General features: G+C 39.2%; 1 protein-coding gene across 1 annotated transcript in view; it reads right to left on the bottom strand.

Moving 5' to 3' along the window:
• The window catches only part of LOC107639169 (probable serine/threonine-protein kinase DDB_G0278509), a 17982-nt gene continuing 11127 nt past the window's right edge, over positions 6981-13835 (bottom strand). The window contains exon 7 of the transcript XR_002360914.1: positions 6981-7198. The gene's annotated coding sequence lies outside the window, so the exon portion shown is untranslated. The remainder of the gene's footprint in view (positions 7199-13835) is intronic.

Raw genomic sequence — 13835 nt, 5'->3', positions numbered from 1 at the left:
GGAATATGGCTTTGTATTGGAATAATTGGAGGAAGCCGTACCTGTTGAAGAGGATGAAGTGGTTGAAGACTTAGGAGATGCTGAACCTCCATGGGAATCTAGAGTTGTAGAGTATTCCTCCAAGAAGCTTGAAATTAATATTGAGGAGGGTAGTGCATAACTTCCAAGGCATATTCCCTATGAAGAATTGGATAGAATAGATTAAAAAGCAAGTTCCCTTGGTGATGATAACCGTGAATCAAGTCTTCCTAGTGATGAATGTGCATCCGCAAATGAACTCCTTGAGTTTGAAGAACCTTCTCCAATTGAGTTGAAGAATGATGTAGAGATGGAAGTCTTTTGAAAAGGATGGATGGGAGTTGAATATGCTTTGCCAAGATCGTTGAAGACTTCTCTACCTAGGTTGCCATCCAATCCTTCATTTGAGTGGGTAAAACTTATCTCTATTAGCTTTATTGTCCCACTTGAGTATGATATTCTTGAAACGGATGGCCAAATTAGGAGGCTTTGCAGAATGAAGTGTAAGAGAATGATGTTTAGTGGTTGGAGTTGCAAATCAAGACTCATCAAAGTTGAGATTTCAAGAGCTAGATGCAAGGGCTGGACTGATGATAATTTGGTTGGATCTAAGAGAAGAGTTTGGTACTTCATTGAGAATTCGGATTGCTTGCCACCCGGTTGGAACAATGATGATCCACTTAAATATGGGTGTAGAAATAAGATTTGGGATCCCGGCATACAAGAGGATCAACTTTGGGAGCTCAAAGCTTGTGAAGAACTTCATCAAGGCTTGGTGAATTCACTTAGAAATGTTGGAGCTTATTGGAAGTCCAAGCGTTGGTGGAAGTTTTAAGATGAGTTCAAGCACAAGACACCATGACAAGGAGCTCACTAAATGTCTAACTTAAGGACTTTAACTAAAAGTGCTAGGTGGGAGACACTCCACCATGGTAAATTCTTTCTATTTTCTCTTTTATTTATATTGGCAATAAGTGAATTTTCAATTTTAGTTGGGTTTATTTAGTCTATGTTATGGTTTCAATTGTTTATTAATGTTTGACATTACTCTGGTAGCCTGTTAAAAAAAAAGGGGTCTGTCACGTATGCGTGTGACCGACGCGTACGCCTCGATGCCCAAAAATGGTTCGTGCCCAAACCGTGCTGAAACGTTGCAACAGCGCAGCCTGGACAGAGAGTTATGCCAGGACCGCGCTGGTGGGGTGCTAGGTGCATAGCCAACACCACGCGTACGCGTCATTTACGTTTTTTTTTTTTACAATCCATGCGTAGGCATGGACGACGCGTGCGCGTCGACTTAAAATTTTGATTGTCCAGTACTAAAAATAGAGAGTTGGGTTGCCACTGTGCGAGCATTGTGCGCGGAGCACAATTCACTTCCATGCGTACGCGTGACTGACGCGTACGCGTCACCTCCTTAATCTGCTGCCCACGCGTGCGCGTGAGCGACGCTTACGTGTCGCGTCCTGTTTTCCATTCTCCTTCTTTCTTCTCCCCTTTCTTATTCTTTCCTCTTTCCTTTCTTCTTCCTTTTCTTCTTCCCTTCTTACTTTCTTCTTCTTCATTTCTTTAACTTCTCATCCTTATTCTCTTTTATTCTCTGTCGTGTATTGCATTTGCATACTTTCATTCATTGCATTTTAATTTTGTACTTGCTTTCATGTCTTTTTCTAAATTTGCTATTTTTCCATTGGTGTTGAATTTTCTTACTTAACTGTTGGCTATTTCTTGCATTGTTTTTGGTGCTTCTCGACTTGTCTGCTATTTACTTGAAATTCCCTTCGCTTCTATTGTTTTCTCACTCACATGTTGTAGCTACCATGTAGTTGAGAACCTCATTATTATTTCGCATTAGCCCACCATATTTTATTTGTTTGCATATCTTTGTCTGTGGGTTACTCTTCTTTTTTTTTTCTCTTCTTTTAGGATGGCCACCAAGAAGAAAAAGAAAAAGCTTCTAAATGGGACAACAGACAAGTCCATCTGCACAATACATTCAAGAAACTCATCAGTTGTAGCAACCCGTCCACTTGCACATCTTTGCATGCACCGAGGACGGTGCAATCTTTAAGTGTGGGGAGGTCGATACCGACTTCTATGGGTAACTACTTCCTGTCTCAACACCAATGATTAATTTTCTTTGTTAGTTCATTGTTTCATTTGCATGATTGATTGCATGTTTGTTAGATTTTGTGCATATTATACCACTACTTGGTTGAAGCAATGATTTTCTTTTCAAGAAACTATTTTATAACATTTCACTAATTTGAATTAAAATTTTTGTTGAACTTGCTTGAAGAAATTTATATTTGGAACATGGTTTAGAGCTCGAACACACAAAACCAGTGAGATTTTGAACCTATTTGATTGGTTTCATTTTATCAACCAATACTTTGTTTGGGTGTGTGTTGTTCTCTCTAAAATTGTGATCTTTGTCTTGCTTAATTCTATATTTCCATTGTTTGATGTATGCATGCACTTATGTGATTGAGGCCTTGTTTCACTATAGCTCACATACCCATATAGCCTTACCCTTTCATTATCCAAACCAATGTTGAGCTTATTTCACCCCATCTGTTCTTTATTTTAGCACATCATTAACTCTAAGCAGAAAACAATAATTTCCCTAATTTAAATTCTTGGTTAGCTTAGACTAGTGAATGTGTTCATGAATTAAGTGTGGAAAAGTTGGGTTTGAAAATATTTGGTTTGGAAATTGAGTAACCAGAGACGAAGAAGAAGAAAGGTTGGGGGTTTGTGCGAATGCGTATTAGGGCATACGCATAAGTGGGTGTGATTTTTGAATTTGCGCGTATGCTTAAGGCATGCGTATGTGCAAGTGGTTGTGCGAAAGGAAGTTGCGTACGCATGGTGTACGCACAACACCATTTTGGTGCTGGAAAGGGGGCCATGCGTACACGGAAGGGATACGTACGCATGAGTGGATTTTTCTCTTCTTTTTTTATATATGATTGTGCGTGCGCATAGTACACACACAAATGAAGTTTGGTTCTACTTGGATGTCGTGCGTATGCATCAGGCAGGCATACGCACAAATTGGTAAAATTTCGTGAGTTGCATGTACGGATTAGGCACGTGTACGTGCAAGTTGTGCTCTAATTTTCAAGCTTTTTCACACTTATTACGCCAAACTAAGCCTCTTGAACACCCAACAAGATACCAAAACAATACCAAACCTTATTAAACAAGCTAAACAACCAATTAAACTAAACAAATCTAACTAAAATAGAAATTCAAGTTATTCACCAATATATACAAAGAGAAAATGGAAAGAATTTACCATGGTGGGGTGTCTCCCACCAAGCACTTTTAGTTAAAGTCCTTAAGTTGGACATGTTGGTGAGCTCTTTGTCAAGGTGGCTTGTGCTTGAATTTATCCTTGAACTTCCACGCTTGGACTTCAATTGACTGCCAGAATTTTCAACCAAGTGCACCAAGCTCTGATGAAGTCCACACAAGTTAGGAGCTCCCGAAATTGATTCGCATCTTGTATACCGAGATCCGAAACTTTATTTTTGCACTCGTCTTCTAATTGATTCTTGTGATTTCACTTGAGTGACATCACTCCAGAATTTTCCTTAAAGTGCCAAACTATCCTCCGAGATTCATTGCATTGAGCATCGCACCTTCCTTTGAACTCAAACCTTGAGCTTTCAACCTTAATGAGCCTTGAGTTATGTCGCCAATCACTACTCAACTTTCTCTTACTCTTCAATCCGCAAAGAGTTCTAAGTTAACCATCCGTCTCAAGTAAATCATATTCAAATGGGACAATAAAGTTTAAGGATAAACATTTTACCCACTCGAATGTTGTGTTGGATAGTGACTTAGGAAGAGAGACTTCCAACGGCCTTGCAATTTTCACTCCCTTGTACTCCTCTTTGATTACCTCCACCTCTTGATAACTTTTTTCAATTTCCACTTCTTATTCAACAACTTCTTCCAAATCTTCTTCATTGCTCAAAATATGTTCCGAAGGTTGTGCACGGTCCTCCTCGACATCACTTTCAACTCCAATGGAAGAGGATTCAATGAGATCACCAATGTTACTAATTGGTGTGGAAGTGTCTTTAATCTTGAAATCCACCTCTTGCTCAACTTCTCCTAAATATTCAACCATTTCTTCATCTTCAAGGATCTCCACTTTCTCCACTTGTTGCAATACATGTATCTACTCCTTGTTCTCCTATTGAGATTCTAAATTCTCTTTCATACTATGCTCTTTGGTTAATTCTCTACATTTGTCAATGGGAGTACTTTGATTGCATGAGCGTTGTGAAGTCAAGTAGGTTACGACTTCGGCTAAGGTAGCTATGATAGCTATGATAGCATTTTGACGCTTAATTGATTTATGTGTTTTTCTTCTTGTCTCACTTTGCTCTTGAAGAAACAAAAAGTGAGTCTCATTCATGAGTGCTTAAGGTGGAGAGGAGGGTTCATCGTGTTGAAACTCCAAGCTTTCTTCCACTCTACATGCTTCAATTGGAGTTGGTCTTTGAATTCATCAATAGAAGTGCTTGGATTCTAGCAAGAGCGGGTTGAATTCAACCGGGTTAAAGCATCTGCTAGGGTATCCATGATGTTTTCTTTCCTTTTTTGGGCTTTCTCTTGCTCTTTGAGAAGCATGATTGCAGTAAACTGGTCCATCGCTTTCATGAGATGATCCCTTGTTTCTTGTTCCTATTGGCTAACATAATTAGGATCATTTTACTCTTGAATCGATAGGTGTGGATATTCTTCCATGGAAGGCTGTGGTGTAAAGGATGGTTGATAGTGTTGGGAGTAGCCATCATATATGAAAGGTGATTCATTTTGGTGAAAATATTGAGGTGGTGTATATGGAGGTATTTGTTCAATAAGCTCATGGGAGTTTTGATGCTGGAATGGTGGTGGTTCTGAGTATGGTTCATATGGCTCGTATGGTTGTTGGTATAGTGGATATGGGTTAGGATCATATGGAGGTGTTTGGTGGTATGAGACTTGTGAGTATGGTGGTTGTGGGCTATGTTAAGGAAGGGATTCATAGGCATATGGTGGCTGTGGTTGATAGACACAAGGAGGTCCACTGTATCTACTAGATTCGTATGCACCATGGGTTGGATATGCTCATAGTATGCTGGAGGAGGCTGTTGCCATAAAGATTGTCCATAGGCTTGAGGCTCCTTCCACCTTTGATTTTCTAATCCTTTATCAAACCTTCATTGAAATTTTCATTTTCTACAATGTACTTAGAGTCAAACTCATAGCCAAAATTGTGAGAATTCATAATAAAAAGAAAAAATAAAAGCAAAAGCTAATATGAAACAAAGAAAAGCAAACTCCTACAACTAGCAAAGAAATAAAAAGCAAACTATTTACAATATTAACATATAAACAATAACCAATAATAAGCACACATTGCAATTTTCTGGCAACGGTGCCAAAAACTTGATGCGGGCCAAACGTCGGTTTAGAATTTCTCAAAAAGAATCGCTTCGTCAGTAGTATAGTTCCAAACGAAAAAATAACTCGAATCAAAGTTTAATTTGTTTGTCACGGATACAAACCAATAAAAACTGAGAGTACTTGGATCTCGGGTTGTCTCTCAAAGAAATTGCAGTGAGGTGTGCGTATTATCGGTTATGAGAAAACAGGAGTTTTGAAGACAAAAAAGGCAAGAAAATAAAGCTAACAACTAAAGGGATATAAATGCTAAAAGACACTCCTGGCGAGGATTGAGAATCAAGGCTTCCTATCTAAGTCATTGACCACAAACATGGTGATTACCTAGAGTTAATCCTACTTCATCATCTCCAACATCAGGAGAAAGTCAAATAGGCATAGTCAGTCTTAATCCATAGGTCTTACTCGTCAATGGAAACAAGAACAACTAACAACCCTAAATCACCAATCAATATTGGACATCAACGATTCTCGCGACATGATAATTACAAGAACAAACCCAATTAGTCAACCTCTAAATAGTGAGATAAGTCAACCGGGCTTATTCAATCTCAATCCATAGGTCTTACTCATTAATAGAAACGAGATTAATTAAAATCTCTAAATTATCAATCAATTCGGACATTCGTGACTCAAGGTCACCTCAAATACTCAATTCCAAGTCAAGTGTGTAAAAATCTACCCTAAAACTAAGAGAAACATTTTTCCAAACACTTAGAAGGCATATAAGTAAAATATGGTAAAAGTGCAAGAATAATAAAATCTACAACTACCAAATTTAAGAAAGTAATAACAACAATTAAAAGGAGAAACAATAAACATGAAAATATAAATTGCATTAAAAGAAATCAAAATTCAATAAGATTTCATAAAACTAAAAATGGTCAAATAGAGAAATTAATAAATAAAGCTAAGAAAATGAATACAATAAAACAAGAAAATGTAAGCAACCCTATCCTAAAACAAGAATTAAAACCTAAACTAAGGGAAAGACTAAATCTAAAACCTTAATTTCTAAAGAGAAGAGAGAGCTTCTTTCTCTTGAATTCTAACCTAAAACATGGCATCAAACTATCGTAATTGCTCTCCCCTTGATTCTCCTTGAGAATTGCATCAAATATTTCATAAATGAGTTGGATTAGGCCCAAGAAAGCGCTGAAATTGCAACCCATGTGTTTACTTAAGTAAATCACGTGCTGACAGTCATGCGTATGCATGAGGGATGTGTAACACCCCAATTACCCTAAGCTTTACCTCTAGCCGTAAAGTAAAGGTTAATCAGAGATTATGACAGTTCTAGGGCTTATACATATTTATATAAAAGGAAATAATATATTCTATAAGCCTGATGAAGGATTAAGCTCGAAAACAGAATTACAAAAGCGTGAAACGTTCACACGAAGCTAACTCATAAGATATAAGGTATATGTATAAGAGAATAATTCATATACAAATATAAGAATATAATAATCATAGAGAACTAGCCGCAGCTTGTGGAGTTTAAGCCGACTAGTTACAAATTGACAGATACAGAGTTTTAGAATTAAAACAACTTATACAACCTATCTGTCAAATAAGCCTCTAAGGCCATAAAGATAAATATACAACAGATGAGAGTATACTACAACAAAAGTAAAATGAAAGCATACAAAGAAAGAACCATTCTCCGCTCTGTCACCATATCCGCAACTTCACCAAGGTGAATTACGACCTGCATCTAAAAATAACAACAAAGTATGGAATAAGAACCGGAGGTTCTCAGTATAGTAACAGTGCCCAATGATATAAGATGTAAGGTCCCGGGACGCCGAAGGCAATCCTAGAACTTCACATCACATACTGATATTCAAGCTTAGAATAAACTAAATAAATATATAAAGAACTTAAACCATAAACCAAGGTTGTCTAAACCTAGGGGAATTCTAACTAATATTGTTCACACCGCTGTATCTCACAGCCGTCGCCAACCTAACCTCCGTGCGATCCCATCGCCACCGCCTACCTAACCTCCTCAGCACCAGACAATCACAATATAAATGCAAGCAAGTAAAACACAAGTAGAAACATATAGAGCAAGTAGTTCAAGTAAGCAAATAGGCATGTTATTCATTTAGGCATACAATTACAAGTCGGAAAAGTATACAAAAAGATAGAAAATTGACATGATGAATGTCTATCCTATTGGCTCGTGATATCACTTGTCGGTCCATAAATACGAACCCGACACATCCTTTCGGATGTCGCTTTTCTGCCGCACCCACGAATATAGTGTCGGGCACACTCTATTGACCCATGGATATAGTGCCGGGCACACTTGCATGCATAACCCAAGGATATAGTGCCTGGCACACTCTTGCAGCAGAAAAGATTATCAATCATAATTCAATCCCAGGGACATAATACCCTGCACACTATCATACTTAACCCAAGGATATAGTGCCTGGCACACTCTCATTATTCAACAAGATCATCATTCCTCTTTGAGTCTTCAACTCATTATAACCATCATCAATTCATCACTCCATTCTGAGCTCATTAGTTCATCAATTTTCCAAGTCATTGTCAACAATCACCATATGCACCACTCTTCCTTCTCTCTCAACTAACTCATCCGCAATACACCAGAAACCTAAACCTCCGTTTGCTAACTTTTCAAAAAAGAAAACCTAACTTAAACCCCTAGGACCTTTCCCATATTTCAATGCTCTAAAATAAGCCCAAGAGTCTTAAAATGGTGTTATAGAAGCTTACAACCTTGTCGCGAAGGTGAAATAGTTGAAAACAAAATAAAATTTGAGAAACAGGGCGTGTGCGGCCGCACAGGGGTGTGCGTGCGCACGCCCAGGAAGATTTTCAAAGTATGCGTACGTGCAGGGGTATGCTTGTGCACAGGTACTGATCCTTCCCGACTTGTGCATGCGCACAGGACTGTGCGTACGCACAGGTCGTAATTCTTCGTTGATGTGCACGCACACAAGCTGTGCTAACGCAGCAAACAGCACACCCTTCCCTGGCGATGCGTACGCACAGGTCTGTGCGTGCGCACAGGTTTTAAAAAGTGCAGGGTTGTGCGTGCGCACAAGGCTGTGAGTGCGCACATATCAGAAATCCTGAAATTCTGCAACTTTGCAGAATTTTAGATTTTTAACACCAACTTTGAATGATCATAACTTCCTCTACAAAAATCCAAATTTTACAAACTTTATATCAAATCGAAGGGTTTTCAATGGACTTTAATTCTAAACAAAATTCAGTAACTTTTGAAAATTGAGGCACAAGTTATGACCCTTCAAAGTTCACTAAAAACCAGTTTTTTACCAAAAACATCAAAACTTCAATTTTAATCAACTTTCCATTCAAAACTAAATCAAAACCTACCCAATCATCATAAACCACTACCACACACAACACCTTACCTCTTCATATCATTCTTCTCAATTTCACTTAAATTATTCAACCATTATACCATATCTCGCTACCAAATCCATAATTTTCCACTTAATCATAAATCCACACTCATAATCATAATCAATCAACAACAACCTCAACTAACCAAAACAATTCCTCATAAATTTGAATAGTCATTATCAAACCCTATCCATTATTAATCAAATCCATCATAAAGCTCATCAACACCAATAATACCCAACAATCCTCAATAACCACAATAACCAACAATCAAAAATCATCATCAATATATGTCATCAAACATCATAATCATCAATATCCTTCATTCCAACCCACCATAAACATTTTACATTAACTCATCACTTTAATTTCTCAAAATTCTCATTATTCATTAATATAGATAATCATCATCAATACTCATCAACATCAATAATCTCCAACAATCATCATCATCCACAATAATCCCATACACCAAAAATTAACGTCAATTCACACATAATTACTCATACACCCATATCATTCAATCCTATCTTAGGGTCAACTAGCCTAAGTTTTCAGAAACATTACATATTACATAAAGGAAACCGAAACCATACCTTGGCCAATTTCCAATATGCTTAAACACCAAACTTGATTCCAATCAAGCTTCCACCAAGCTCCAAACCATGAAAGCCACACCAAAAGCCACCACCAACTCCAAAAACAAGCTTCATACATACAACATAACCATACATCAACAACTAAAGCTCATACTATACCAAACCACAAGGATAAAGAGGTTCCTTACCTTATCCAACGAGATTAGGAGTAAAATCCATGAATTACTCGCTACTAGAGATCACCTAAACAACCAAAACCACAAAATCTACTCAAAACCATAACCTCCAAAATGCAGAAATCTAGGGCACAAAACTGGAAAGTGAGACGCGGTTTCTTACCAAGTTTGCTTAAATAAAAACGTCGAGCTCGACAAGAGCTTCGCGTGGCCGTAAACGGCTCGTCAATCGGAACTTCGGATCAAAAGTTATGGCCTCCGGAAGGTGGAGGTGAATAGTGCACTCTCTTCCTCCTCTCCTCTCTTCAAAACCGCTGCTCTCTCATCAAAGTGGGGGAGAATGGGCTGAAATTCTCATTAAATGAGCTTATATATGTTGGACCTTGGGCTCAGTTTTGGCCCGGTCCAACCCGTTAGCGTTTTTGCTCCATTTGGCCCACTTTGGGCCAAAACCTTTAATAGTAGTGCCCGGTTTTCAATTCTAAAATTATTTTTGTCCTTTCAAAACAATAAACCAATTTTCTAAATTTTATTTTTCTCAAAACACAGTACCTGAAGGCTTAAACCGGTTCAATCGGTTCGGCTGCCGGTTCTCATTCTTTCTCAGAAAATACATTTTTCGACTCAGAAAAATTCATTGAAACCAAATTTCACCTTTATATTTTCAAATTAAAACTCCTAAATTTTGAATCTATTCCGGGCACTAAAATTATTATTTTTAAAATGGTTTTATGTGAAAATGCGGGTTCTTACATCCTCCCCTCCTTAAAAAGATTTTCACCCTCAAAAATCTGAATCACGCGATGGGATATATATATATTCCCCACGAGGCATCCTACTTTCAACGTTGCTAATCCAACAAGTTGCCAAGGCACCTCATTCACTATCATCCTACCGTGTTGACGTTTTCTCTTGCCAACTCCTCCGTAGAATAGTTCAGTCAGATAGGCAGAAAATGAGCAGATTTGGTTAAGCAAACCATGATCACCCAAACCGCATCATAGCCCACTTCCACTGAGGAATCTCAAGAGGCTGTATCATTCCTGACGGCTTCTGATACTCTATCTTCGCCTTCTGACACGTCAAACACTTGGATGCCACTGTAGCTACATCACCTTTCATCCCAGGCCACCAAAACATCTTCTTTAAGTTACAATACATCTTCGTGCTTCCGGGATGAACAGAAAATCCACTATAGTGAGCCCTCGACAATAAGTCTTGTCTCAAACTTCCGACATCCTGTGTGCAAACTCTCCCCTTATCTCTCCTCAATCTTTCACTTTCCTTAGCAAATTCTTCACACCTTTTATCACCAACTAGTTGCAATAATTTCTGAAGCTTCAGCTCATCTTGCTGAGCCCTCTAAATCTCCGTCTTAATCGTGCTTGAAATCTGCAACTGGTTCAAACAAGTTATTCCGACAACCTCACCAATGTCCAGCTTAAAATTCACAAACTTATCCACTAGCTCCTCTTCCTTGATTCTCTCCCAAGCAATTGTTAAAGATTTCAGACCAAATGCACCTGCGACCACCTTCGCCTTTCCAGGGTGATAACTCAGTTCAAAATCATAATCCTCTAGCAACTCCATCCGTCTTCTCCAATGCATTTTTAAGCTCTTTCTGATCAAAGACATACTTGAGATTCTTATGATCAGAAAAGACGCTAAACTTCACTCTGCACAGGTGGTGCCTCCAAATCTCCGGTGCAAACACAATCGCCGCTAATTCCAGATCATGAGTTGAATAGTTCCCCTCATGCGGTCCCAACTGACGCGATGCGTAAGCCACCATACTCCGGTGTTGCATCAACACGCAGCTTAAACCCTTCAAAGAAGCATCATAGTATACTTTGAATGGTTCATGCGATTCCAACAAGATTAAAACAGGTGCTGAAGTTAACTTCTGCTTCAAAATATGAAAACTCTCTGCGCACTCCGACATCCAAACAAAGACACTTCCTTTCTTGTCAACTTAGTCATCGGTTAAACCCTTCAAAGAATCTCCGGTGATATCCGGCTAAACCCAAGAAGCTTCTGACTTCCGCCACCATTGTCGGTCTTTTCCATTCTATCACCGTCTCTATCTTAGAAGGATCTACGGTTATTCCTCCTTTGCTCACCACGTGACCTAAGAACTTCACTTCCTCATTCCAGAACTCACACGTCGACAACTTAGCGTACAACTTCCGCTGCATCACTCTGATTATCGTCATTAAGAATCTAGAAATTTTTCTTAAACCAAATACCGATTTTGTAGTATTTGTCAAAACCTTTAAAACAACTTCAATTTAAATGAGTCCATTGTTAAAATCTTATCAAAAGAGTCAAAAACTTTTTATTTGTAAATCAATCATTTTAATGCACGATTTTCCCTAAATTCATTGAAACCCTTAAATCAAAATCTTTAAATTTGAATCCATTTTGATAAGTTAGGTTTACAACCAAAATCACAAGCCAACAAAATCTTAGGACTCACTTTCCTTTTAAAATTGTATCATTTGATCAAAAGTTCAAATCCTAGTTTCAAAACCAAATCAGTTAAACCAAAGCTCCAAACCAGATTTAAAAATCACTCTAAATCTTAAAACGGTAAAAATCATAGTTAAAAACCGCAAGGACGTTAGTCGGTATTTTCGTTGCCACTAGTGCTGAACCGTACCCATCGCCCACACAGGGAACCGCCAAGACTTCTAGTCATACCTGGTAACCATTCTGGCACGCCAACTCGCATCGTTCGTCATCACAAGTCCGAAATCCTCGGCTACCACCGCTAGAATCCTCCTTTTCCCATGGTTTACTTCCAACAAAACTCTAAACTCTTGAAATTCTAACGACGAGTTTACAAAAGATAGAACCAAACCGACCTCAGGTCCAGGCAATATAAGACTCAAAGCATACGCTTACCTCTCATTGGAGGATCCGACCCCGTCGCCTCACGTGCCTCCAAAGCAAACACACGGCTTGGTTGCTGACTCTTACCCACACCTCGGTTCCTCCCTCTACGGCAGTCCTTAGCAAGGTGCCCTGGTAATCCGCAAGTGTAGCATCGACCATCTCCCTTTGCCATGTGGAACTGAACGTTGTTGTTCTTTCTGAAATCCCCTTGACCTCGTAGATGTTGAGGAGTGTGTTCATTTCTTTTAAAGTTCTATCCCCTTGGTCCAAGGTGATCGTCACGCTCCCTACTAGTATTTCCTCCAGAAGTCTCCTTTGACAAGGCTACCAATTTCGCGTATTCTTCAACCACTCTTGCCTTGTTCACCAAATCAGAGAAAATACGAATCTCCATAGGAGCCACAGCAGTCATGATGTCGTACTTCAAACCCCTTTGATACGTGATACACTTCCAACTTTCATAGGTTTTCGGGGCACCCTGACACACCCTAGAGAACCTACAAAGTTCCTCAAATTTTCTGGTATAATCGGCCATAGGCAAAGAACCTTGCTTCAGCTGCATCAATTCCATCTCCTTCGCTTCCCTTGCAGACTCAGGGAAGTACTTCTTGTAGAAGGCCGTTTGAAATGCATCCCAAGGAACATCTGCATTTTGGAGCTGTAGCAAGCAACAATCTGCCTGCCACCAATGCTGGGCCTCTTCCCAAAGTTGGTAAGCAGCAAACTCTACGTATTGGTTATGCGGGACATGCTATGCTTGCAGTTCACGTTCCATAGCTTGGAACCAGTTATTCGCTTCTGTGGGATTAGTTGAACCTCAAAAACTCGGAGGATGAACCTTGAGAAAGGTCGCCAAGGTCATCGGAGCACCTCCCCTGTTATCTCCTTTTCCTTCCGCATTCTCATTCACATTTCCTTAACCATTTCCATTTCTGTTTCCGGCCGATTGGCTTAACCTCTGCACAACTTGCAGAGTCGCAGTAGCGGTAGCCCCCATGATGTTTGCAAGATTCGCCATTGTCGCCATGAACTCGGCATGGTTATTGGCCGGTCGCTCATTCCTACTCTCTCTTCGTGAACATGTACGACCTCGTCCGCGAGTAGCCATTAGGTTCCTATCTACACCAAACATTTGATATCAAGGTGATCAGTCTCAATATCAAAGGTCTAGTGCTTCAATTATCCCAAAAAGGCACTCACAAACAAGCATGCTATGAGATATCAAGTAGATAACCTAAATAGCATGAAAGAAAAATGACCCAGAGTATGCAATGAA

The sequence above is a fragment of the Arachis ipaensis genome, chromosome B04, assembly GCF_000816755.2.
Source record: "Arachis ipaensis cultivar K30076 chromosome B04, Araip1.1, whole genome shotgun sequence".
NCBI classification, from domain to species: Eukaryota; Viridiplantae; Streptophyta; class Magnoliopsida; order Fabales; family Fabaceae; genus Arachis; species Arachis ipaensis.
Note: the sequence above shows the minus strand (reverse complement) of the source record. Positions and strands in the feature narration are given on the sequence as shown.